Here is a 26312-nt window from a genome sequence, read left to right as displayed (position 1 = left end):
GATCCTACTTTTTAGTAGTCAATTAAGAACAAATTTAACAAATCTTTTCAATTCCATAAGGCGTAATATTGACACACTTTTTCACATAAATTATATTGCCCCAAGTTAAGCATGTATAGCCTGTGTTATGGGTTACAAGATAATGATATATTTAATACAATATACTTACTTAAACATACATAAATTCATATAAACATCCATGACTCGGAAACAATCATCCATATTGATCATATAAATGCTTGCATCTACCGGGATTCGAACCCGGGACCTCTAGCTTAGTAGGTAGGATCGCTAACCACTCGGCTATACAGGTCGTCGTAATGTGAGCATAAATTCAAAACCTGCAACGGCTATTGGCAAAATAAATTGTGCAATCTTTGTGCAAATGTGTGCACAAAATTTAATAAAATGCTAATAGATATAGTATTCTATCTTTATACGGCTAAAAGATTCACTGGCTCTTACAACAAGATAAATTATGTTATTTGGATGAAAATTCTCAAAGGAATCACGAAAATGAAACGCTGTTTATTTTACGCCACGAAATCTTTGACAGAATATCTTTACTTTTAAAACCTAAACTTTTTATTAAAGCAACGTTGCTTCGCAAAGCTTTACACATATTTACTGTTGAATGTAATGTAGAATTTTTATCAAGTCTATCAACTGGCCTCTCTATCTAGAAAATAGTTTACGCCTGAACCCGAATGCCTTGTGGCCATTCAAATATACGCGTTACTTGCTCTGGAATCACAGTGGTATTTGAGTGAAGTCATGCTAAACATTCGTATATTATATCAAACATGATTTGGAAACCATTCATCACGTGGTATACATATGGATATATTATAACAAATACTGTTGTATCGGTTACTGTTCCCGTTAATTACTATGGATCTAACTAGTCGTAGTTGAGCTTTGGAATATGAAAGATTGCTTCCGTAGTGATTTAGTATCTAGCGTGAGGAAAATTTTTATGAGTGGGTGTTAAATAGAAGTTTGGTTATAAAATAACGGAACCAAATTAAATTTTACCAGTGGAAGGCTCCTTTGCAGAGGATGCCGGCTACATTATCGGTACCACAACGGCGCCTATTTCTATCGTGAAGCAGTAATGTGTTAGCATTATTGTGTTTGGTTTGAAGGGCGTCGTAGCTAGTGAAATTACTGGGAAAATGAGACTTAACATCTTATGTCTCAAGGTGACGAGCGTTATTAAAGTGCCGCTCAGAGTTTTTGGATTTTTCAAGAATCCTGAGCGGCACTGCATTGTAATGGGCAGTTCATATCAAGTACCATCAGCTGAACGTCCTACTCATCTCATCCCTTATTGTCATAAAAAAAATAACTTAAACACTAGTGCTATACTTATTTAGGTTCATAACGAGTTAGGCACTGCCTAATTGCCTATAATATGATATGCACGCCCCTGCACTAACTCGCTCTAGAAACTTCTTTGCCCCACCTCGGGCCATTGAAAAACAAAAGGGTTTGAAGGATTATTTACAGTGTTATCGCATTAATCAATTCGAACTGCAAATTAATCCAAAGTCATACGTTTGTTTGTATTTAATTGGAAATACTAAACAACTACAGTTTGACAATCTTTATAATTTTTAAAATCTCATATTCACGATGCATGTTCGGGATAAAAACCGACACAAAGTCTCAACTAGACACAATCTCTAACTATCCAGATTGTATCGAAAGTTACGTTTAAAGATATTTATTTCTTATTAAAAACATAATATTGTCACTTACATGAGAACATAAAAATATGATGTAATAATTTATCCGCCGTTCTTTAGATGTTCAGTACATTCATATTACACATTATAGTACTTATTCTTCTTCACAAAATTTAAGATTACACACTTTTACAGGGCACTGTCACATAACAAACAATTTTAGACATGTGTTTTATAAAAACTTTGAAACAATATAGTCTGATAGCTCACGTTTAAATGTTTTTAGTGACCTAATCTTTTTGAGAGATGAAAGTTAATAAGTTAAACTCTTATAAAAGAAAAAAGAGCATTCGACCTTGCCCGCCACGTTCTTATGTATTTTTGTTATTTGAATTCTTATGTATGTTAATTCGGCGATTCTTAATAAGCTGGGGATTGATCTTTTTTTTTATGGAATAGGAGGACAAACGAGCGTACGGGTCACGGGTGTTAAGTGATCGCCGCCGCCCACAATCTCTTGCAACACCAGAAGAATCACAGGAGCGTTGCCGGCCTTTAAGGAATGAGTATGCGCTTTTTTTGAAGGTGCCCATGTCGTATCGTCGCGGAAACACCGCATAAGGAAGCTCATTCCACAGCTTTGTAGTACGTGGAAGAAAGCTCCTTGAAAACCGCACTGTGGAGGACAGCCACACATTCAGATGGTGGGGATGATATCCTTATGATTCCTATAGTGCTACAAGAGGGTATTTATTGGCTGCAGTAATCATAATATACCATGAGGCGACCCATATGCTAGCGTTTGTCCTCCTTTTCCAAAAAAAAAAAGGAAATTATCCATCATTTTTTTTATTTTAAATTTTCATGTGGCTTGGTTACAGATAGTTATATGTCTACGTTATAGGTACAATTTACCCTCTCTATCTTATTTTATTATATGATATAAGCCACAGCGAAGCCTTGCCGCTTGAGAAGGTAAAGTATTTTAGAAGACTTGCTCAATGGATATAATTTAATCTAAATAATAGTATATTTTTGTGAGTATACCATAAATACTAATTAATTACAAACATTGGAAATGACAATTACTAATATTGAAAAGCACTAATTTCAAAGGTTTAACTCAGCACTTAGTTCCAAATTGCCTCGATTCCTTTAAAACACATCACAAAAACATCTACATATGAATAAAACATACACTTATGGCGATGAAGGCGCTCTTAAACAACGATAACAAAGAATTACAACACTAGATGTGAATGACTGTCGTAGTCGCAGAGAGAGCAATTAAAGAACAGTAGAGTACTGCATAGTGTTCCCGATTCTGTGTAGAGATCGAATTAGTATTGCAATGTAAGGTAATGAAAGAAATTTTCAGTGCTCTTCCTAGAAAGTTTAGCTGTTCATGAGACACAGAGCCAATATTTAAGTTTAGATTGGATATTTTTTTTAAAGTTATAAAGTACTTTAGGCGCGTTATGAAAAATGATGAGAATGAAATTTTAAGATGCGCGCGCCTCACTGAAACACAAATGTAACAGGTTGAAGTTGGTTCCTAAAGTTTTCTGACGTTTACGTCATTCTTTGTTTTTGGTTTCTTCGTCCATTATTAGGACAGGCAAAGCCCATACAGCCGTATTCATTATATAATAATTATTGTCAAAGGCATCTTTGCACGATTTTTACAAAATTGTTCTTTCTGAATAATAGAATAGCACGAGGAATAAATCATTTTAATGATTTTTGCTTCGTTAGGGCAAAGAGGTATAACTTCTTGTGTGCACTACCTACACACTTATATTTTGATTCCTTCTAAGATTTTGACAAATTCTTGTACCAACTTTGTACAAGGCAATCATTACAATTCTGTTTTCTGATATTTGCCTCAAAAAAATGATATAAGTGAAGTGTCTAACAATAATAAATAATGAACGCAAACCAAAATGGAATTAAAAATTAATTTCAAGTTTTAAAGTTATAATTATATTGATGGCCAGATTACTTATATTTACATAACTAGTTGAGATTAAAGAAAATATGACAAAAACTAAAAAAAATGTTAAACTGCAACTAGTATATTTAGTAAATTTATATCTGCGAACTGCTTTAAAGACTTTAGTTTGTCTTAGAAGGAATTGCAAAGTTTGCCATGTTTCAATTGCTATGAATTTCTTAAAAGCAAACGTAGAGAGACACTTTTTAAGTTGTTATGTTATCTTTTGTACATTTACGAGACAAGAAGTCTACAGCAGTGCGTTAGCTTAAGGATTTAGCTTATTATATTACCACTATAATTGGGCGTTGACAAAGACTTGAATTTCATAGTTTTTTCAATATCAATAACATAATTAAAAACTGCCTATTGAAAAATTTTAATAACGCATTAAAATAAATTCTTCTTCTCGGTCGATACGCTCTTGACATAATAAAGTAATAGAATAGAAGCGTAACTCAGCGGTCTCCTTGAAAGGTATACCTACGTCTGGGCGGAGCGTTAGGCCCGGTATCCACCAAAGCGGAGAGGAGAGGAGACGAGAGGAGATAAGCCGCGAAGCTGTCAGGTTTTTTCCACCAGAGCGCAGAGAAGATGTGAGCTGTGAGTGCTCGATATCAGTAAAATATCAACGAAAGGCCCGCCTACATGCATCTCCGCTCTGCCGCGCCGCTGGATCTCTCGAAATTCAAAATTCAAATATTTTTATTCAAAGTAGGATGTGACATCACTTATTGAAAGTCAAAAAACTACCACCCATTCCAAAATGAATGCCTCAGACCTGAGAAAAATGGACGCAACAAACTCAGCGGGCTTTCTTTTTTTTTTCATCGAAATGGCACAAAATTCTATTCATATCCGCTTGATCCAATTCCACCGCAGCTAAGCGGAGAGGAGATGTGAAAATAACGAAATCAGATTGGTTATTAAAATACATCTCATCTCCTCTCCGCTTTGGTGGATACCGGGCATTAGGGTCGGTACATACAAAAAGTAAAATTGTGAATTGATGATGTGGTCGGCGCGGCATACTGCGTAGCTAATTTGACTCGAACAGCGAGTAGTTTCGGGACGCATGGTGTGTCGCTGCGCACTCAATAGTTTGGTCTTCCCAAGATTGCTAAGCGGCTGTGTAAATCATGTGTATGTGTGCGTGCGTCGATACGGTACGAAGTTGAAGTTCTATTTTATTAATGTATTGTGCTCTTGACAAAGCAATAGGTTGATAAGATTTTATCTGATCGGTCCAACGTACGGATGACCTTCCACTTGGTCAATAGAAATAAAAAGGTATCAAGTAAATAAATAAATAATGTGCGTGAAAACTCTCTATTCAAACCCTTGTAAGCCCAGTTCGAGTTTGTCAATTTAACACGCAACCATTAAACATCTTTTCAGGTGTGTGAATGGTTTCCTTCAGATGTTCATCTTCACCAAAACAGCGTCTACGCAAAGGTACATCTTAATAAGGAAAAGTGAAAACTAATTGATACGTGGCAGGTTAGGATTACATCGGCGCCTTCAGGATAAAGGACCCCAACTCTAACCATATAACGAACATTTTTTTTATTGCAAATAAGTTACCCTGAACCTAATCCAGAAACATATTCAGGCTCATATCAAACATACAAAACCCTAACTTATAATGTTTATACGAGACGAGGGCACGCCATACGACATAAAGACATTTGTGTAAGCCTGAAGCATATATTTTAAGTTATTTGACAGTTACAGAAACAATAAAACGCCATAAAAGGTAACATAAACATAAGTGAATTATGAAAGTTATTGTTCGTTGACCAATTTCAGTGCACATTTTCTATTGTTTCAATAATTCGATGTAACTAATTATCACAGTTTTTGCTGAGTATTGTTTGAATATGGGCCAAGTAAACAGATATTTTTATAACTTAATCACAAAGAAGCTAAAAATATTTATTTACATATATTAATACTTTTTAATTTTTTATGTCATTTATCATATTATTAAATTACAATACTTACTCATTTATTTATAATCATAGGAAAAGGTTGTTATTGGAATGTATAAACTTTATACTGTTTAAATATATGTAACAACTTTAATGTAAAGTTATATGGGCTATGAAGTAATATTTAAGGGGCAGATTCAAACGAAGAGCAGATTCTACATATATTGAAGTTGCCTAGTAAAAGATAAAAATGACTAAAGTTTTGGAAAGTTGAAATATGTGTGAATTTCTTACTAAAGCTTTTTTCAATGTTTGTCTTAACTTACAAAAAAAGTCATATTATGATCACATATGGAGTAATTTCTGTAAGTATTTTTTTATGACAATGAGGGAAGAGACAAGCAAGACATTCAGCTGATGGTAATAGTTACGCCCTGCCCATTTAAATGCAGTGCCAAGGGCTCAAGATTCTTGCAAAAACCCTAAAATTCTGAGCGGCTTGAGACTTAAGATGATAAGTCTCATTTCACTAGCTACGGCGTCCTTCAGACAGAAACACAATAATGCTTACACATTACTGCTTCGCAGCAGAAAGAGGCGCTGTTGTGGTAATCTAGCTGGATCTATTATATATTATTTATTTCGTACCAGATTAACAGAAGCGAAATAAATCATTTTACATAATCAGAGAAGTAATCTCAATATCCTACAGAATATCGTTGCTCTACATGAATTATTTATATCTTATTCTACATTTTCCCTTATTTTATTTCCACGAAGAGCTTCTTCGTAAAAAATTTACATTTGTTTACAACTTTAGAACGTAACAAATCTTGCGGCGTAAACATACAAAAATAATTGATTGCTATACGAGGTGCATACAATTTGAACGCTTTTAATTACATATAACATCATGAAATACTTTTTTTATGTAAAAGGAGGACAAACGAGCGTACCTGGTGTTAAGTGTTTACATTCTCTTGCGACACCAGAGGAATCACAGGAGCATTGCAGGCCTTTAAGAAAGGTGTACGCGCTTTTTTGTAGCTTCACATGTCGTATCATCCCGGAATATCGCCAAAGCCATGTAAGCGATTATCGCCAAAATAGTAAACCATAAATACAAAAAAAAAATTGTTTCGCTAGAAAACATTTGGTAGTAACAAATTTATTGATTAGACAAATATTTGAATAGTTGTGACGACGACGAAGAAGTAAAGAACCGAATGCGCGATATTATGTTCTGGTCCGGTGGCGGGTGAATGGGACCGGCGCGAAGGTAGTCGGATGACTGCGGGCGGGGGAGTTGTTAATTTTAAATGCCTGAAGCTCCCAGTAAAAGTTGTTTTTTCAATTATTACCAACATAAACCATAAAGGTAGCAGGCATACATTTGGGCACACCATGTTTTTCCCACGATCAGCTCTACGTGGCTTGCGTGCCACGCGTTTCTAAATCGCTAAATCTGCTTGTTTATGCTGACCGAAAAAAATTGTTTAACAATAGTTTATAGGAGTATATTTCAGTACCATCAATCATCATATAAATTTGTCTATCATTACAAACTATAGCGTTTATAACACCTATTAGTGAGATTATGATAAAAAAAGCTTTGTTATAATTTACATACATTACACACTATAGTTGTTTGGAGACTTATAACTGGAGAACGGTTGGACTGATCTTCATGTTATTTAATTTGTTGGATTTTTCTCCGTCCCGAATAGTAGAGTAATATAAACAGATTGAAATATTGGCAAAAAAATATATAATCTCTGGCTCTACTGAACCGATTATGAAAATTTTGTTACTAATACAAAACCTTATTTTTGTCATAGACTATATTTTATTAACCAATAAAAAAATGAAATGACTTCTTCGTGGTAGTTGGATCTAAATAGTACGTCGGCGAAAAAACGGCCGAACTCTAAAAATAATTTATATGGCAAAACAACGTTATCCGAGTCAGCTAGTACATATTATATTTATGCTTATAAAAAGGTTTGTCCTGTCTATCGAAGCATAATCTATAGTGAAACTGAAAACCAAATAAAAACAGTAATTACAAAAACACCAATTTATCTCTTTCATTCCAAAAATATATTGCAGGTTTTAATATCTTAATACTAGCGATACGTACAACTATTTCATAGTTTATTTAACACTTTGGTAACTATTTAGTTTTAGTAGTTACCGCGTACAAAAATTGCATTTTAATAATCTATACGTTGGCTCTCAAATGAAACTTGGATCAGGTGAAATCTGAAATTGCTCTTACAAATCAACGAAGCTGCAAAATTAATCGAAACGTCTCCCGGCTCCCAGATGTATGAGTTTTCTGACGTATTATTCTGTGTATTAAATATTTTTAAGGGATACTTCTTTCTGTAAGAAACTATGCAACAGATTTTGATGTGGTTTTATTTAATAGATAGAATGATTCAAGAGGAAGGTTTATATTTTATATGTATAATATCATACATACAATCTTATAACTATATTTACAATATTATGATGACATAAAATTAAAAATGAATACTGGAAGTATTTCCGCGTTGTATACCTGCCAGCGCTCCAGGTTTTCATTAGCCTTATTGTGGCGCAAAGATAGTACTTTGTACATTCTTCGCGCCTCTTGGCCTAAGCTAAGTGTCTAGACACCAAACGTAACAAAGATGTAAGACTCACTGAGACCAACATATTTGCGATGCTTGCTGTCTTCGGCAGTCGAAGCAGCAGCCCCAGCACCAACTGACGAACTTGGACACGAGAAGGAGCCAGAGTATCGACGCAAGTCGCTTCCCACATCAGCGCCCCGTGCCCAAGCCACCAGCGTGATACCAACAGGATGTTTGCCTACGTGACGGGTAGGTGATATAATATTTGGCTCTAAAATAGCTGTTATATTAAGAGCGGCAATATATTAATTAATAATTAACATTAACATACATAATAAAGTAGAGAAACACTGATAATTTTAGAGGTTTCTAATGTGACGTCCTAAATGAAATTTTTTTTACCGCTTACATTGCAAACGCTGGCTGAACCCTCCGAGAAAGATCAAAATAATGTACAACAGTATTGTAGAACTTAAAAAGGTGAATAAATAAGTCCGGGATGGTATATGTCTATCTCTTAGGGACAACCCATAATAACCATTTTTATCCTTTAATTTTTATAAGAAATAAAGGTTTATTTACGAAGCGATTTTAAGCAATATGGCAATAATACCTTTTGCATCTAATATAGATCATTACGGCCCTTTACAGCATGTTGCATTAAATGAATATTTGCGAAGATATGACAAATTAAATAACGAGATCACTCCGAAATACCTATGTCATATTTATTTAATACTAGCTGACCCGACAGACGTTGTTCTGTATATCTTATATATAAAAATCTCGTGTCACAATGTTCGTTCCCGTACTCCTCCGAACACGATTTTTTTTTTTTTAATTTTTTTGACATTTTTTTTTAATTTGTTTGATTATGAGTCAGCATTAAAAAATACATACAACTTAAAATTTTCACCCATGTACGATCAACAGTTACTTTTGTATCGCGATTTTAATATCGGCAATACAACGTTTGCTGGGTCAGCTAGTCTTATATATAAAATTCTCGTGTCACAATGTTCGTTCCCGTACTCCTCCGAAACGGCTTGACCGATTCTCATAAAATTTTGTGAGCATATTGAGTAGGTCTGAAAATCGGCCAACATCTATTTTTCATACCCCTAAATGTTAAGGGTGGTCCACACGAAATTTTTATTTTTTTATTTTTATGGCATTTTTTTTAAATTTGATTAGTCAGCATTCAAAAATACACACAACTTCAAATTTTCACCCATCTACGATCAACAGTTACTTTGGTATCGCGATTTTAATATCGGCAACACAACGTTTGCTGGGTCAGCTAGTAATAAATAAAATAATGTTTCTATATGAATTTGTCAATAATATATCATAACATCAAAAAATACTTCGTAAAATATGCACCCTGCTGTCGTAATGAAACTGTTTCACAGCAGAACTGTCAAACCGTGCGTCAATAATATCTCTCATAGAAATTATGTATGGACACATCAAAGGAAAAACAAATATCTTATTTTTATTTAATCATTTTTCTATTTATTCACCTTTTTAACCTTCTCTGGACTTCCACAAATAATTCAACACCAAAATTAGCCAATACGGGTCCAGCCGTTACGAGTTTTAGCGAGACTTACGAACAGCAATTCATTTTTATATACATAGATTTACAGTTAAATTATGACAGAACGAGTCTGTCTGGGCAGCTAGTTGAATAATAAATAGTTCAAGTTATTACTGTACTAAAAAATAATATGAATACGAGTGTTTTTAAAATATAAACTCAGCACTTAGTGACAAATTGCGTCCATTCCATTAAAATACATCACAAACACATCTTACATCTACATTTGAATAAAACATACACTCATGGCGATGAAGACGCTCTTAAAGAACAATAACACAGATATTACATCACTAGATATGAATACGACTACGCAGTAACAGATAGAACAATTAATGTACAGCAACTGCTTTGTTTTCCTGACTTATTATGACATGAATGTTAACTTCACAGAAATTTAAACCAGAGTGGAATCATCTATAAATGAATTACTAATAAAACTCATGTTATATTTTATTTTATGAGTTTTTGTATTCGCTGACAATATTATGCATTTTTATTTAAATTACTTTATTAGGACGAGCAAACAGTTCCCCAATAAAATTTACCATAGATCATTTATACATCTAGATAGGCTATTACTAAACTCCCTCTATTTTAAGCAATGCGTACACTAGCGCATATGTCGTACAAATCGCGAGTGTAAGACGTAGCTTGTCACGCACTCTAAACTAAGATTCCTGGCCTGCTTTTATCAGTTTTCTAACAGCAAGGGACTCTATCTAGACGTATAAATTATCTAAGCATTTTACTATAAGTAACAAAAATGGCCCAACGGAATACCAGCATTGGTTTTCAAACCAGCAACATGCTGAGTTGGGCCCATTTTTTTGAATCGTATAAAATATAAAACTCAGTTTTTTTTCTCAGTTAACTTAATAATTTAAAAAGAATAGTGTTGTACACAGTGTCAATACTCGAAACAAACATAAATTCGCAATTCCATCTACAAGGCTCCGTAAAATTGCTAAATCTTTTAAAGTGGATTGTGTTATATTTTATAATAAACTCCCAAATGAAATTAAAATTTTACCTATTAAAAATTTAAATCTATCGTAAAAAATAAATTAACATCTAAGGCCTATTATAATGTGAAAGATTATTTGAATGATAAAAATAGTTGGAATTAATGTTCTAAATTTTGTTAATGAATATTGTTATACTCATTTGTATGCTATTGTAACTTTTGTACTTCATCCTGACTTGCACTAAATAACTTATAAAGTTTTACAGTGAATAAATTTTTTTTGACTTTGACTTTGACTTAATTGTGAAACCAATTACATTTACCACAGATAAATTACACAATAGACTTAAACACGTACATCTATATAAAACAAAAATAATCGTGCACCTTATGATTGCTATGTTTATATACCTTCATTTAGTGTTACATATTACTTTAGGTATATTATATATGTGCATCAGTTATTTTAACCCACCCTTTAATTTCATACAATTATAATACCCAAGTTAAAGTTTTTCACTGTTATTGTTTGTACGCGTATGAAGACCGAAAAAAAACGAAGGGATGAAGAACAAAAAAGTAGATATTTTAATAATATGAAATAAATTCTAATATCTTTACACTTTAAATCTTTACACTAAATCTTTACGTAAATCCTATGTCGTGTATCCTAAACATTCTCCTATCAGATGTCTAAATAACATAACCAATTTTTCTTCAACTTCATATATATTCTTTAATGAAAATACGGGAAACGAGCACGACATTCAGCTGATGGTAATTGATACGCGCTGCCCATTACAATGCAGTGCCACACAGGATTCATGAGAAACCCAAAAATTCTGAGCAGCACTACAATTGCGCTCGCCACCTTGAAACATAAGATGTTGGGTTTCATTTGCCCAGTAATTTCACTAACTACGGCACCCTTGATACCGAAACGCAATAATGTTTACACATTACTGCTTCACGGCAGAAATAGGCGCCGTTGTGGTACCCATAATCTAGCCGGCATTCTGTAGCGTAAGAGAGTAAAGGAGCCTTGGTGAATAATTTTTATTCATTATCAAGAATATATTCAGTGGCATCAGTTAATACGTTAAAAACTTAAAATTTTTCTCTAAGTTATTCTTTAGAACCTGTGTAATAAATAAGCCAACAGCAATACAATAAAAAGAAATTGTTATGAAGAAAGCGTTTGCACGATAATCTTAATATAAATGTAAATACCTGCTATACGTGGAAACGTAACAGTATTTCGTTAAACCTTTTATGTTTGCATTTTCAACAGGAACCAGTGATTTAATCTACATTAAGATAACAATATTATGTATGAGGGAATATAATGAAGGGGAGCATATTTTGATAATTAAGAGTTATATAAATTTATTATCTCAATTGAGTCCTGTGTCATGCTTAATGAGCATTATTTATTACCTTTCGTGTACCGAATATTACCCTATCTTGTTATTATGAAAATGAGGAACGAGATGGTTATTGATACGCCCTACCTATTATAATGCAGTGCCGTTCAGGATTCTTGAAAAACTCAAAAATTCTGAGCCGCATTACAATTACGCTCATCTCCTTGAGACATAAGGTATTAGGTCTCGTTTGCCCAGTAATTTTACTAGCTACTTACTTTACTTTCGGCCTTCAGACCGAAACACAATAATGCTTACACATTACCTACTGCTTCACGGCAGAAATAGGCGCCAATGTGGTACCCATAATCTAGCTGGCATCCTGTGCAAAGGAGACTCCCAATGGTATCTTTTGCTTAACTCACATATAGGGATTTGTTTTAAATATCGGTATATGATTTTGTTTGTTTTTATATTTATTTTGTAGAGCTAAGCCAACTTTGATCAGATTGTGTGTATTTTGGTGTATTTTATTTAATGCTAAGAAGTAAGGTGAACTGTTTAAGAATGCTATGTCGATAGTTTTTAAATGACTAACATATCACACTTAAGCTTATTTGGTCAATGTAAGTGGTAGAAAGCGGTTTTTTGATTTGTAATTGGACCTCTACTTAAAATATAATATAAAAAGTGGTGATAGCTTGGCTAAAATAATTTTAAAAGAGTAATTGTGTAACATTTAAGAAGTAAAGGCAATTATCTAAGTAATTTTTTTAAGTGTGATTCGAGGGGATTGGCTCTATATGCTTAAATACATGTTCCTTCTATATCGGCTTCACATACTAAAACTTTTATACACATACTATACTTTGTTTTTTCAATTAAGCTATTGCATAGCTTCTATCGCGGGCCTTGAGCGTGGAGACCGAATCCAGAAATTCCGTAACGAAAATAACCTAACACTTACTTACTAGATGTATATAGATATTTCGGCAAGGTCATTACAGTTGCCGTAGAACAGCGGTTATCACGTATGCTTTTTGTGCAGAAGGTCCCAGGTTCGAACCTGGGGTACATCTTGATTTTTTTTAATTGCTTTATTTTTCTTATCACGTTTTTTTAATTTTTATTATTATGACAAGCATTTTTATTTAGTTTCACCTGTCCCGTTGTCTGTCTGTAATTAAATCTTGCAAGTTAAATTTAACTCACTTCCCATTTGCTTTTTTTTAAATAAATTTTATCAAAAAAAAAATACTGCTTATATAAAATAAATAAATAATTATTATTGCATAACTTGATAAAAATGCTATGCAATAGCTTTACCGCGGCAATCCCCGAGTGCCACACGTCTTTTTTTATGACTACGTTTCATTTATTTGTTTATTAATAACAATTACTTCTTTTGTAAACAAATGAATTATTATTATTATTAGAATCTTTAAATCTCTACAATAATGCATATAATCCCTGTTTATATTTGTAACATTAAATAATTTGAGCGACATTAACAAAGCAATAATTATTTTAAATTGGCGGTTAACTAATTAATATTAGGTGTTTCTTAGCATTTGTATAGTTCATGTCTTCATCTGTTGTGTAATAAGCCATTTTTACACGCTGTTCATTAGCTTCACCTGTATGTATGTTTGTTCGTAACCGACTCATTTGGGCGCGATTTAGACCTACTTTAAACAGTCAAATTTAATTCAAACTTCGTAGATTTATCGAAGACGGATGACAATACATTAATTTGATAAAATAATTCAATGTTTCAACATTTTTGTTTTTTTATATAATAATTTTCATCTATCGTCTAAAAGTTCGGTTTTTTTAAGAGCGTGTTTTTAGTTTTTTATAATTACTATTTATTATCTAATTAATTTTGACATAATATGTTTAAGTGTTTAATAAGTTCATTAAAATCTGTTCTTCAGAATTTTGTTAAAGTAAAAAACCCTATTTAAATAGAAGTGTTATTCTTGTTAACGATTTTTGGTATGAGACCCTCCTTCAGATACCTACTTCGGTGAGTAGGGTCCAAGTCTTTTGTAACACAAATTGTGAGTAGAAGTGCTCATTATTGTGTCGCGCAAGCCCGAGCTACTTTTCTCTGTAAAGCTCCCGGAATGCTTGACTTTGTGTACAAGCCTTTGTTTGAAGACCGTCATTATATATCGTTTTCTGAAATTAGGACGCGCTCACATTACATTTTACTTAAGGTTACAGATCTATAATTAGGGTTATGGTATGAAGTTGCCATTTTTCAGTAAAATTCAAATAATATTTGCTACTCAAAATATCGAAGTATTTATTCTTAACTACATGCATTTACCAGTGGGAGGCACCTTTGCACAGGATGCCTTCTAGATTATGGGTACCAGAACGATGCCTATTTCTGCCGTGAAGCAATGTGTAAGCATTACTGTGTTTCGGTCTGAGGGGCGCCCGTAGCTAGTGAAATTACTGGGCAAATGAGAATTAACATCTTATGTCTCAAGGTGACGAGAGAAATTGTAGTGCCAATCAGAATTATTGGGCTTTTTAGGAATCCTGAGGGACACTGCATTGTAATGGACGTATCATCAGCTGAACGTATTGCTCGTCTCGTGCCTTATTTACAAAAAAGAACATATCAGCCCCTTCAATCATAGAGTATATACCCAACTAAGAGGCTGGTAATATATCTCTTCACCGCTGGTATTACGGATAACAATGAGCCTTAAACAAGTTTGCCCCTGTTTTATAAAAAAAATCTCATTGAAAGGTAGTTTATGCATTAGCGTTAATTATTAACTTGTTATTACTATAAAAAATTGTAACAAAAGAACAACCGACTCCAAAAACACGATTCCCAAACAATAGATATAATATGCACTGAGAATTATTAAAATAATTGCTTATTTTTACACCAAAAATTACTGATTAAACTAGAATTAGATTTATTAATTAGATTGTATAAAAATACGCAATTATTGAAGTACACTAATTAAGAATTTGTTTAAATATGTGTATGATATACTAAATATTTCAATGCAGCAATGAACGTAAGCGCTTAATTGAAGAGTTCCGTTACTTTGCCATGGATTCCGTAATCAGAACCTAACCAAACTCTCACCAATATATCTTTGAAGTATATCCTTTCCAATAAAAAAAGAATCATCGAAATTGGTTGACGCGATATTGAGTTATTCGTAAATTTATCATCCCCTTTGCTATGTATGTATGTATAGCAAATTTAAGACTTTTATGGTTTTCTCATGGATGCCATTATCAGATCTGGACCAAATTAAATGGGACCACACGGCAAGCACCAGCTTCCAAAAAAAAATAAGAATTATGAAAATTGGTTCACCCAGTCGAAAGTTTTGAGGTTACAAACATAAAAAAAAACCTCCTCCTTTTTTGAAGTCGGCTAAAAAACAATTGAAAGTCCAACATTTTTAAATCTATAAAACATAATGTGAGTCATCAGATAAAGTTTCTCTCTGAAATCTAAGACCAAGTAGGTTTTATTAGAAAGTATCAAGTACGCCAAAATGGCAATGTCAATCAGTCAATTAAAAATGTTTAATTTCATAGGTAAATTACCTTATCCTTAAAATAGGTAATTTTTTCATACAGCACATTGGGTAGGCAGATTTACTCAGAGAGGAACGAGCAAGAAACTCTAAATATGCTGTTTTCAAAACAAATTGAGTATTACTACTGAGTTCATGTTTTCCAAATCATTCCAATTACAATATCTGCAAAGTGATGCAACAATACTACTCAAACATCAAATGCCTCACACAAGAAAAAAAAAAGTAAAATCACAAGAGTTATTGAGTTCATACAAATAGAGTACATATGGTACATTTTTTTTATGACAATAAGGGACGAGACGTGCAAGACGTACATCTGCTGGTAATTGATACGCCCTGCCCATTACAATGTTGTAGTTATGCTCAGGATTCTTGAAAATCCCAAAAATTCTGATCGGCACCACAATTGTGCTCGTCTCCTTGAGACATAAGATGTTAAGTCTCGTTTGCCCAGTAATTTAACTAGCTACGGCGCCCTAAACACAATAATGCTTACAGATTACCGCTTCACAGGAGAAATTGTGGTGCCCATAATCAAGCCGGCAGCCTGTGCAAGAAGCCTCCCACTGGTAAACAATACAACAGATGTATCAATCTACACATACTCGGCTAACAAGCTTTTTAGTGATGATTTGAAAACAAGTAAGCAAGAAATATATTAACTACAACATTGTGAAGACACGAGTAAAACAATAAATACAGCGAAAGGAACTAATATTGAACAAACCTTGTGTTATAACATTTGACACATCTCAACCAGTCGAGTTCACTTCGAGTTTGGTGACATACAACATACATGCCCGGATTATCTCTTATGTTTAAAAAGTAGAAACTGTTTGTCCTTTAGCAGCGATGATTTATAAGGCTACGAAAAACAACAAATTTATATACTTTCAAAGAATTTTAGCATTTATTGTTATGAACCGTTTAACCATTCTTGTTTGAAATAATATCCAGTTTGATTATAGGGTAAGGCTCACCGATATTCGCCGCTACGCCTGCGAGCAAATTTCATTGGCCTGATTACTGGGCCAGTATCAGTTTAGGTAGATGTAACAGGATGTAACCCTATTAAAAAGTAATGCATTTAGCATCCTGTAAATATCAAAACATCGCTTTCAACTGAAATACAAGGGAAGAGATATATTTTATAGTTAACATACATATGGTTTGTGTAGGTTAAATATGTAATATGTAGGATATCTACAATCGCACCACTATCTTTAATATATCCATAACCATCATTACCAGTGAGAGGCTCCTTCGCACAGGATGCCGGCTCGATTCTGGGTACCTATACGGCACCTATTTCTGGTGTGAAACAGTAATGTGTAAGCATTATTGTGTTTTGGTCTAAAGGGCGCCGTAGCTAGTGAAACATCTTATGTCTTTCATGTTATTATTTCATTATCTTTAAGAAGTAAATAACACTGAATAAAACCGAATGTAAGTAATTCAAAGTTAACAGAGTAATGTTTTGACATCTTAAAACTAAAAAGTAGCTCATTTGTATTTTAAAGTCAATACAGCCAATAGGAGCTTGTTGCTGATTGGCTGTTCGAGCTAGGATTGCCAACCTAAGTCTACTCAGGTTTCGTTGGTGCAGTTCTTTAGTGATAACTAGCTCCTGCACCGAACGGACACGTCAGCGTTAAGTACATCTAATTATTATTTTCTTATATTTTCTATTCTGATATTATTATCCGTTCAAATATCTATTAATAATCTAATAGCGTCACCCCTTGTGAATATTAAATGAGGCTAGTAAGTGTTACGTTAGTATTTTAACATAAGTATAATTTATTAAAGATTCCTCGACTTCTTGGATGTATGTTGTACATAGTTTGTTCTGTATAATACATTGTTCATCATCAGCCGGAAGACGTCCATTGCTGGACAAAGGCCTCCCCCAAAGATTTCATCGATGATCGGTCCTGCGCTGCCTTCATTCAACGTATTCCGGCGCTCTTGACCAGATCGTCGGTCCATCTTATGGGGGGCCTACCAACACTGCGTCTTCCGGTACGTGGTCGCCATTCGAGGAGTTTACTGCCCCAACGGCCATCTGTCCGTCAAACTATGTGCCCTGCCCACTGCCACTTCAGTTTCGCAATCGTTTGGATAGTCCAAATATAGTCGGTTACTTTGGTTCTCGTACGGATCTCCTAAATTCTGATTCCATCTCGCAGGGAAACTCCGAGCATAGCCCTCTCCATTGCCCTCTGAGCGACCATGAGCTTTCTTATAAGGTCCATAGTTAGCGACCACGTCTGCGTACCGTAAGTCATCACTGGCAACACACACTGGTTGAAAACCTTCGTCTTCAGATACTGCGGTATTTGGGACGAGAAGATTTTACGGAGCTTCCAGAACGCTGCCCATCCGAGTTGGACTCGACGAGTGACCTCCTTCTCGAAATTGGACCTGCCTAACTGGATTGTTTGTCCGAGGTAGACGTACTCCTCGAATTTTGACTTCTGAACTGAAATGGTCTTCGTCTTGTTATATGATTTAAACGATGGGTTGGGAGTTTCTTTTCGGGTCTTCTCCCCATATCAAAGCTTCTTTGCGAACCGATGTAGCGTCATGACGTAATAAATAAATTCCTAAAATAATGGTGGTTTACTTGAATATAAAGGTTATTAGAATTTCATGTTCGCTTTACTTGTAATTTCTATTCCCTATACTCTATAGCGCAATTGTGGTGCCGATCAGACTTTTTGAGATTTTCAAGAACCTTGAGTGTTACTTGCTACATTGTAATGGGCAGGGCATATCAATTACCATCAGCTGAACATCCTGCTCATCTCGTCCCTTATATTCGTTAAAAAATTCTAAATAGTGAACGTTTCCCATATTCAGCCAAATTATTTCGCTGATTCCAGGACGGTACGACATACGTAGAAAAAAGGTATACACTTACTGAAAAGGTCGTCAATGTCAAACTCCTTACCTCAGTACTTGAGGTTGTTCCCTTTTGTAAACATGCAAAGCTAAGTCTACCAAAGGTGACACTGACCTTGGGTCAAAGTTCTTTCATATTTACACAAATTTCAAGATATATCTGTTAATATTGTAGACATAATAAAACTGTAGCAGAATAAAATTATTTATCTCTCACGTTTATTAATATTATATATTTTTCATCAAATCACAAATTTTTTACGAAATCGATCAGTGACAGTCGCGAACCATGAACTCAGTTTGTTTAATAAACCCTAAAAATATACCGTTTTTTTTCAGGGTAGTGAAATTTCTTGCCTAATGAGACTTATGTATATCTCAAAGTGATGTGGACATCATATACCGCTCCGGACTTTGGGTTGCCAAAAACTAAGTTATTTCTTTGTATTTTCCTCGGAAGAAATTATGATTCCATTACTCGGGTCTATTGAGACCCTCGACCACGTCTCGTGACTTGTGAACAGAATTGAAATATACTTATTTACTGTAAGGTTTGAAAAAAACATAAAATATTGCAACCACACTTGATAAACTTCCTGAACATTTTTTTTAAAGTGAAAACCCTCACTTCTGGTATTAATTACACAAATTAAATTTTAAAACAAAATTTATGAACGATGCGGGACTTGAACGCGAGACCTTTTGCGTTCCGTGCAAGCGCTCTTCTACTTATATCTTGATATGTCTTGTTCAACTCTCAGGTTGTAGCTTCATCTACAGTGCATATTAGGAAATTGACTTGAGATGTCGCTCTTTCAAATTATAATACAATGAAGTGAAGGCAAGAGATTCGTTGCCGGCCTTTAAGGTCGGAGTATGCTCTTTTTTAAGGTCCCTAAGTCGTATCGGTACGGGAAAACAGCAGCCAATAATTGATTCCACAAAGGTGGCAAGAAATTTCTCGAAAACAGCGCGGTTGTGGATTGCCAGACGTCAACGTGATGCGAGTGGGGTACCATGTAAATCCGGTCAGAGGTCAAGAAATACGTTGCCGGACCTTATAGGAGTATGCTAGAGGGTTCCTAAGTAGTATCAGTTTGATAAAACTGCAGATAGTGATAATATTCTCCATTTTCACATATTTTCCGGATACACAAAAGTGGTACAGCTCAATACGTGTCTCGCCAAGTGGTCCTCAACGAAACAAACACTTAGACTAATGATGTTAGCTCAAAGTGTCCTTAAGACGTGAAGATAGATGTGTGGGCTGGTTCAAGTACCCCTATTAAAAGATTGGCCATTTTTCGTGTAAAAGTCAATCTTTATAACTTCTGCGACTTTATATCTTTTTTGTAGTAGAGGAGGATAAATGAGCGTACGGATCATCTGATGTTAAGTGATCACCGCCTCCCAGATTCTCTTGCAACACCAGAGAAATCGCTGGAGCGTTGCCGGTCTTTAAGGATCTAAATAAAATAAAATAAAAGCAGCAAGTAACAGAATATAAAAGTTCTTATAGTTCATTGTAACTTTGATCGATGTTTTAATATGTCTATTTTTTAAATGTCATTGTCAATTAAGCTATTGATAATACGATTTATGTCTTAAAAAAACTGCTAACTAGATCTCGTTCAAACCAATTTTCGGTGGCAGTTTGCATGGTAATGTATATCATATATTTTTTTAGTTTTATTATCTCTTATTTTAGAAGTTACAGAGGGGGGACACATTTTACCACTTTGGAAGTGTCTCTAGCTCAAACTATTCAGTTTAGAAAAAAAATATACTAGAAACTTCAATATCATTTTTGAAGACCTCTAGAGATACATAGATGAAAAAAAACCTATGAGTTTCAGTTCTAAGTATTGGGAGCCCCCAAAATTTAATGTTTTATTTTGTTTATTTTTGTATGAAAATCTTATTGCGGTTCACAGAATATCTCTACTTAAAGTTCTAGTTTCGGAAAAAAGTGGCTGTGACATACGGACGGACAGACAGACCGACATGACGAAACTACGAGGCTTCCATTTTTTGCCATTTGGTTTTCACTAGTGCGCATCACGGAATAAACTACTGGCTATATTTCAATTAGCCCCCTTATTCATAATAGTCTGCTAACTTAAAGAATTGCTAATTCACACTCCGTCTTCTTCTATTGACCTAAGCCAGAATGAGAAAAAACACTCCTTAGTGGCTGTTAAAAGTTAGCGGTCACATTATGAATAAGGAGGTAAGTCTTCTATGTTTTATTCCGAAGCCACTGGGCCTTTATCTTAACATGAAATATTGTGATTTCTTCATTTAATATATACTTATAAGTTTTAAGAAAAAACGGTTTTTATAAGCAATACGCGCTGTATCATTTCTATACGCACGCGAAGTCACGGATCAGCTATCAAAAATCTTTTAACTTAAAATATACTGTCTGAAACATACATGTATTTTAAAACAATATAATGAAAAACTATTTATATATAATGTTAGTTACAAGTTAAACACTTAAAAACTTTACGTACTATATACTATCCATCCTTAGTTTAACTTACTAGAGGTAGACAAATCTGTCCTTTTACGATTACTTACATTTCAGTAACCTATTGATTGCATTGGACTATTACTATATTGGTCATAACTATTGATAGATAAGATCTTGTCATAAAACGGTGACAGCATATGTATCCGTAAGTTAAACCAAGGATAGATAGGTTATTAAAAACGGCCTTAAATTAACTGTCATCATGTTTTGGTTTGTAGTTTTGAAGTAAAATCTTCTATAGGCTCTCAAAGCGTTTTATTTTGTCGGTGTTGGATGAGAATAAGCTGTTCACGTTTGGCTTGTTCACGCTCGTTTGATATTTTTAACAGAAAATTTGAAAATACGAGATAGACTTTCGCTTTTTGATAAGTGATACATCCTTTAGAATGCAACACAGGATCGGAACTCAGTAGTATGCAGCATCGCAATAGCGCTCGTCACTTTGGACTATAAAGTGTTAATTCTCATAATCCCAGATGCTACACTACGTAAACACTACATACTACAAAAGTGACCACCTAATGATAAGTGATACGTCTATTACAATGTAATCAGGATCCTTGATTGAACCCTAATTTTGACTGGATCGCAATTGCGCTCGCCACTTTGAGACATAAAATGATAGCCCAGTAATTTCATTAGCTACGGCGCCCTTGAAACGAAAACACAATAAATGCTTACATATCACTTTGTACTGCCGAAAAACGTACCAATGTGGAACCCTCCTCCTCCTTAGTCGTTCACTCTTGACAGAGTGGTCGTGGTTGCGTGATAAGACTGTAGGTACACACAAGACGTATCTATGGTGGATAATGCAGCCCTCGCAATGCGCCTTCACTTGCCACGGTCTTCAGCGTTACGGGAACATTGGACTATGGTGGTTTGTGTTGCAGCCTTTATCAGGTTTGTCCAACGCGTAGGTGACCGACCTCGTGACCGCTTGCCTTCCACTTGTCCTTGGACAACGAGTCATTCCATGGAGTTTTGGTTTCGTGTAACGTGCCCGAAGTACTTGAGGATTCGTTTTTGCACAGTCGACGATAATCTCTCCTTCACCTTGAGTTCTTCCAATATCGATACATTGGTCCGAAACGCAGTCCAAGGAATTCGCAGGAGTCGTCGCCAGCACCTCATTTCTAGTGCGTCGATTTTGCGTCGATCTTGCCTGAGCGCACCGTCCTCGTTTCTGCACCATATAAGAAAATTGGGAAGACTAAGCTTCTCATCATGCGGACTTTCGTGGCTTTAGTGATGTTGCGGTTGCACCAGACCTTATTCAGCTTGTCAACGGCAGATCGTGTGAAAAGCATATCTCCTACGGATCTCGTCTTCACACACACCAGTGTTCGTGATCGTGGAGCCGAGGTATACGTAGCTTTGGACAACCTCACAGTTACCGATCAGGGAGATATCAGGTTGATTTGTTCCATTAGGTCCACGAGCATCTCTTGGACTTATCTCTGTTAATTGCGAGTCCAAGAGTGAGCCTGTGGAACCCACTTAGCCCGAATAGATGAATTACTAGATTATTAGATTATGCATAAACTTCTCACTCATATTAGATTATGTATAAATTATTCTCTCTTATTAGATTATTTACAAATTTCTCTCTCTTATTAGATTATCTATGTATAAATTTCTCTCTTATTAGATTATTTATAAAGTCGTGTTGACTATATCAATGACACACAAATAATTCAGTCAATGACAATCACATATGACAATTATTCATAGTATTAGCGAGAGCTTACTTAATTTATGTGGCAAAATAGCGTTTGCCGGGTCAGCACTTGTACATCATAAAGCCAAATCAATAGCATATTGAGAAATGAAGAAATTATAAGCGATTTTGACAAGCCGCGTTGAATTGAGTGACATTGATTGTCACATGCGGGCTAATAACTAGTGGATATACCTGCGCTGCGTCAAACAACGGTTTTCTATTAATGTTTCTTTGAAAATGGCAACAGGATGAAATCAGCATACATTCATGTTTTACTTAAATATAGGCTTTAGCTTAGGCCATTTATACGTCTAAATAGGTGGTGACAGCTGGGAAAACGTCAAAAAAATTGAGGTTGACAGTGAACCTCTGTTTTGAGCACCCTACCAGTGGCGTGTGATTGCTAGTGGGAGACTCCTTTGCACAGGATGCCGGCTAGATTATGGGTAAAATAACGGCGCCTAATTGCTGCCGTGAAGCAGTTATTTTATTTTATTTTGGCATCAAACAGTCGCAAAATTACAATTTTAATGTTATATGCAAATAATTACATCAGTAATCTGCAAGCATTATTGTGTTTCGGTCTGAAGGGCGCCGTAGCTAGTGAAATTACTGGGCAAATGAGACTTAACATCCTATGTCTCATCGCAATTGTAGTGTCGATCAGATTTTTTGGGATTTATAAGAATCCTGAGCAGCACGAAATTGTAATGGGCAGGGCGTATCAATTACCATCAGCTGAAAATCCTGCTCGTCTCGTCCGTTATTGTAATAAAAGAAAACTAACACAAAGTAACATACAAATCGCGAGTGTAAGACGTAGCTTGTCACGCACACTAAAGTAATAAACCTGGCCTGTTTTCATCAGTTGTCAAGAAAGAGACTCTATCTAGACGTATAAATTATCTAAGGTCTTTAATTAGTTTTATTTATCATCATCATACAGACAGAAATGTATATAAAGGGAAGGTTGAAGAGTAAACATGTGTCTCATTGTGATGGATGGACATTATTACATTTTATAAAGGGATTGCCGAGTTTATCTCATCATCATATAACATCCTACAGCTAAATTGCCCGACGAGTTTGTACCGTCCTAAAGATGTTTTTTTTTTCAACAAACTATTCAATAACCCTTTTTTTACAACTTCACCTGCATGTATGTTTGTTTGTAACCGACCCAGTTGTACACGATTTTGACCCACTTTAAACGACCAGATTTCGTTCAAATATCGTACATTTATCGAGGACCGATGACAGTACATTAATTTGATAAAATTATTCCATTTTTCAATTTGCAAAATAAGATTTTTTTTTATTTATATAATATAATAAGGCAGGAGTTGATGCTAATTTTAAATTTCAAAATATTTTTCCTATTTTTTTTAGTTCCGTTTTCTATAAAATGCGTGTTTTTTAGTTTTTTTTTATGTAGTATTATTGGTTTTCAAATACATATGTACGTTTATTCGACGTTTTATAAAGTAGGCAACGCTCTTGTGGCTGCAGTGACCACTTACATCAGGTGACCCGTATGCTCGTCTGTACCTCCTCTTCCGGCCTAAAAAAGAACAATTCCTTTTGTATAGTAACATAACTAATACTACCTATATTATTATTAGGTCATGACTCATATAAATCTAAACAGGATGCTAGAAGGGACACAACCTACAACTTAACCAAGCTAATAGTACATTTTTGTAGACACAAGAGTAACCATAAATAGGTACGCGTTATTTTACTAAACTACTCGCATCGTGTCGAACTGGGAACACTGTGCAAGGAAGCTCATTCCACAATTGGGAATAACGTTCCTTGAAAACCACACTGTGGTGGAAATTCAGTTCAGATCAAACAGTTCTTCACATTCTCTAAGAAAAATCCGGTAGAACACAAAGTGACGCGTTACAAATTCACCTTATCTCTCAATACATTCATACCTTTTGCCTCTCAATACATTCTTGATATTAAGTACTTATTAGTATTAAGTGCAAAATATATTTAAAATGGCTGACAATATAAATAACATACTTTTAAAAGGATAAAAACGCGTGTAATTGAAACTATATTTTACATTATTTAAAAACATACATCATTTAAAAATATGGCCTCAAAAGTATTTCATTTAAATTTGTAACACTAACTGTATGACTAATTATTGCTTTAGTGAAAATAGTACTACCTATTTACTAAGTTACTGGCTGAAAGAACAATATGTTAAATAGAAAGAAACGTGTTTAATATCGGAACAATTCAATCAGTTTCTCAGTATTTACGGCTTTGGAACGCGAGTACAAAAACGAATCCTATTCGATCAAGTTCGCATACTATTTCAAAGCGAGCCGAGCGGAACGGTAAACTTCCCTCAATAGGATCCACACGTGGAACAAAAAGGATTGGAAATTAAATGGGTCACGACGTAAGTGCTTCCACGAAGCTTGTGAACAATGTGTTCAGTAGCTGGGTGAGTTAACGTTTAGATTTCGACGACAATTTATATTTTCATTAAAATTATAGTAGCTATATCGCATACAATGCTTAGTAACTGGACGACCGGATTTTTAAGAAGGTTCAAAACTTGAACAAAAACTACTAATAGGATATCTGGATTCTAACCGGGCTCTTCTGCTTTCCGGATCACCCAATGTCCCATCTGAGCTATTATAGTCTTGTGGCGAAATTTACCTTTGTATTCTAATGTTATTGTAGCAGTATCTCATAAAAATACGCATAAAACTGCAATTTTTTAAAATAGGAACCTAGATCGATTTCTCGCCCCCGAAACTACTTGTGTACTAAATTTCATTAAAATCGTGGGAGCCGTTTCCAAGATTCCATATATATACAAGAATTGCTTGTTTAAAGATATACGGTACATCTTTAATTTATTAATAAGTCACTTATATTTTTTTGAAGTTATACATCTTTTGGCACACTATGAAAAAATTATGAGAGTGTATTTTTAAGATGCGCGCGCATCACTGTAATACAAAAGTAGCAGGGTGAAGTTGGTTCCCAAAATTTCTGACGTTTGCGGTATTCGTTATTTTTTTTGGTTTCTTTGTCCATTATTAGGACAGGCAAAGGGTTCATTCACATACAGCCGTTTTCGTTATTTAATAATTAATAAAAATAATTTATTGTTCTTTCTACAAATGTAGAATAGCAAGAGGAATAAATAATTTTAGGGATTTTTGCTTTGTTACGCCAAAGAAGTACAACTACTTGCTTGCATACATAAGTACACACACACTTTTTATTAATTTAAGTCGCAATTATGGCGTGATAAAGACAATCTGAAGAAGGCTTTTAATAACAATGTCGTAATGAGCTGTGTTGGTAAGGTTTCCTTTCAAGATTCAGTTAATGAAAGAATCGAGACCCAGATTCTCGGAGACAAGAAA

General features: G+C 34.6%; 2 protein-coding genes across 2 annotated transcripts in view; both read right to left on the bottom strand.

Annotated features, from left to right (window-relative positions):
* Positions 1-26312, bottom strand: part of LOC126967144 (aldo-keto reductase AKR2E4-like) — a 347892-nt gene that overhangs the window by 137314 nt on the left and 184266 nt on the right. The window lies entirely within an intron of this gene.
* LOC126966438 (cyclic nucleotide-gated cation channel alpha-3) overlaps positions 1-26312 on the bottom strand; it is a 315362-nt gene that overhangs the window by 178019 nt on the left and 111031 nt on the right. The window lies entirely within an intron of this gene.

Source organism: Leptidea sinapis, chromosome 1 (genome assembly GCF_905404315.1).
Source record: "Leptidea sinapis chromosome 1, ilLepSina1.1, whole genome shotgun sequence".
In the NCBI taxonomy this organism is placed as follows: domain Eukaryota; kingdom Metazoa; phylum Arthropoda; class Insecta; order Lepidoptera; family Pieridae; genus Leptidea; species Leptidea sinapis.
This window is presented reverse-complemented; position numbering and strand designations above follow the sequence as displayed.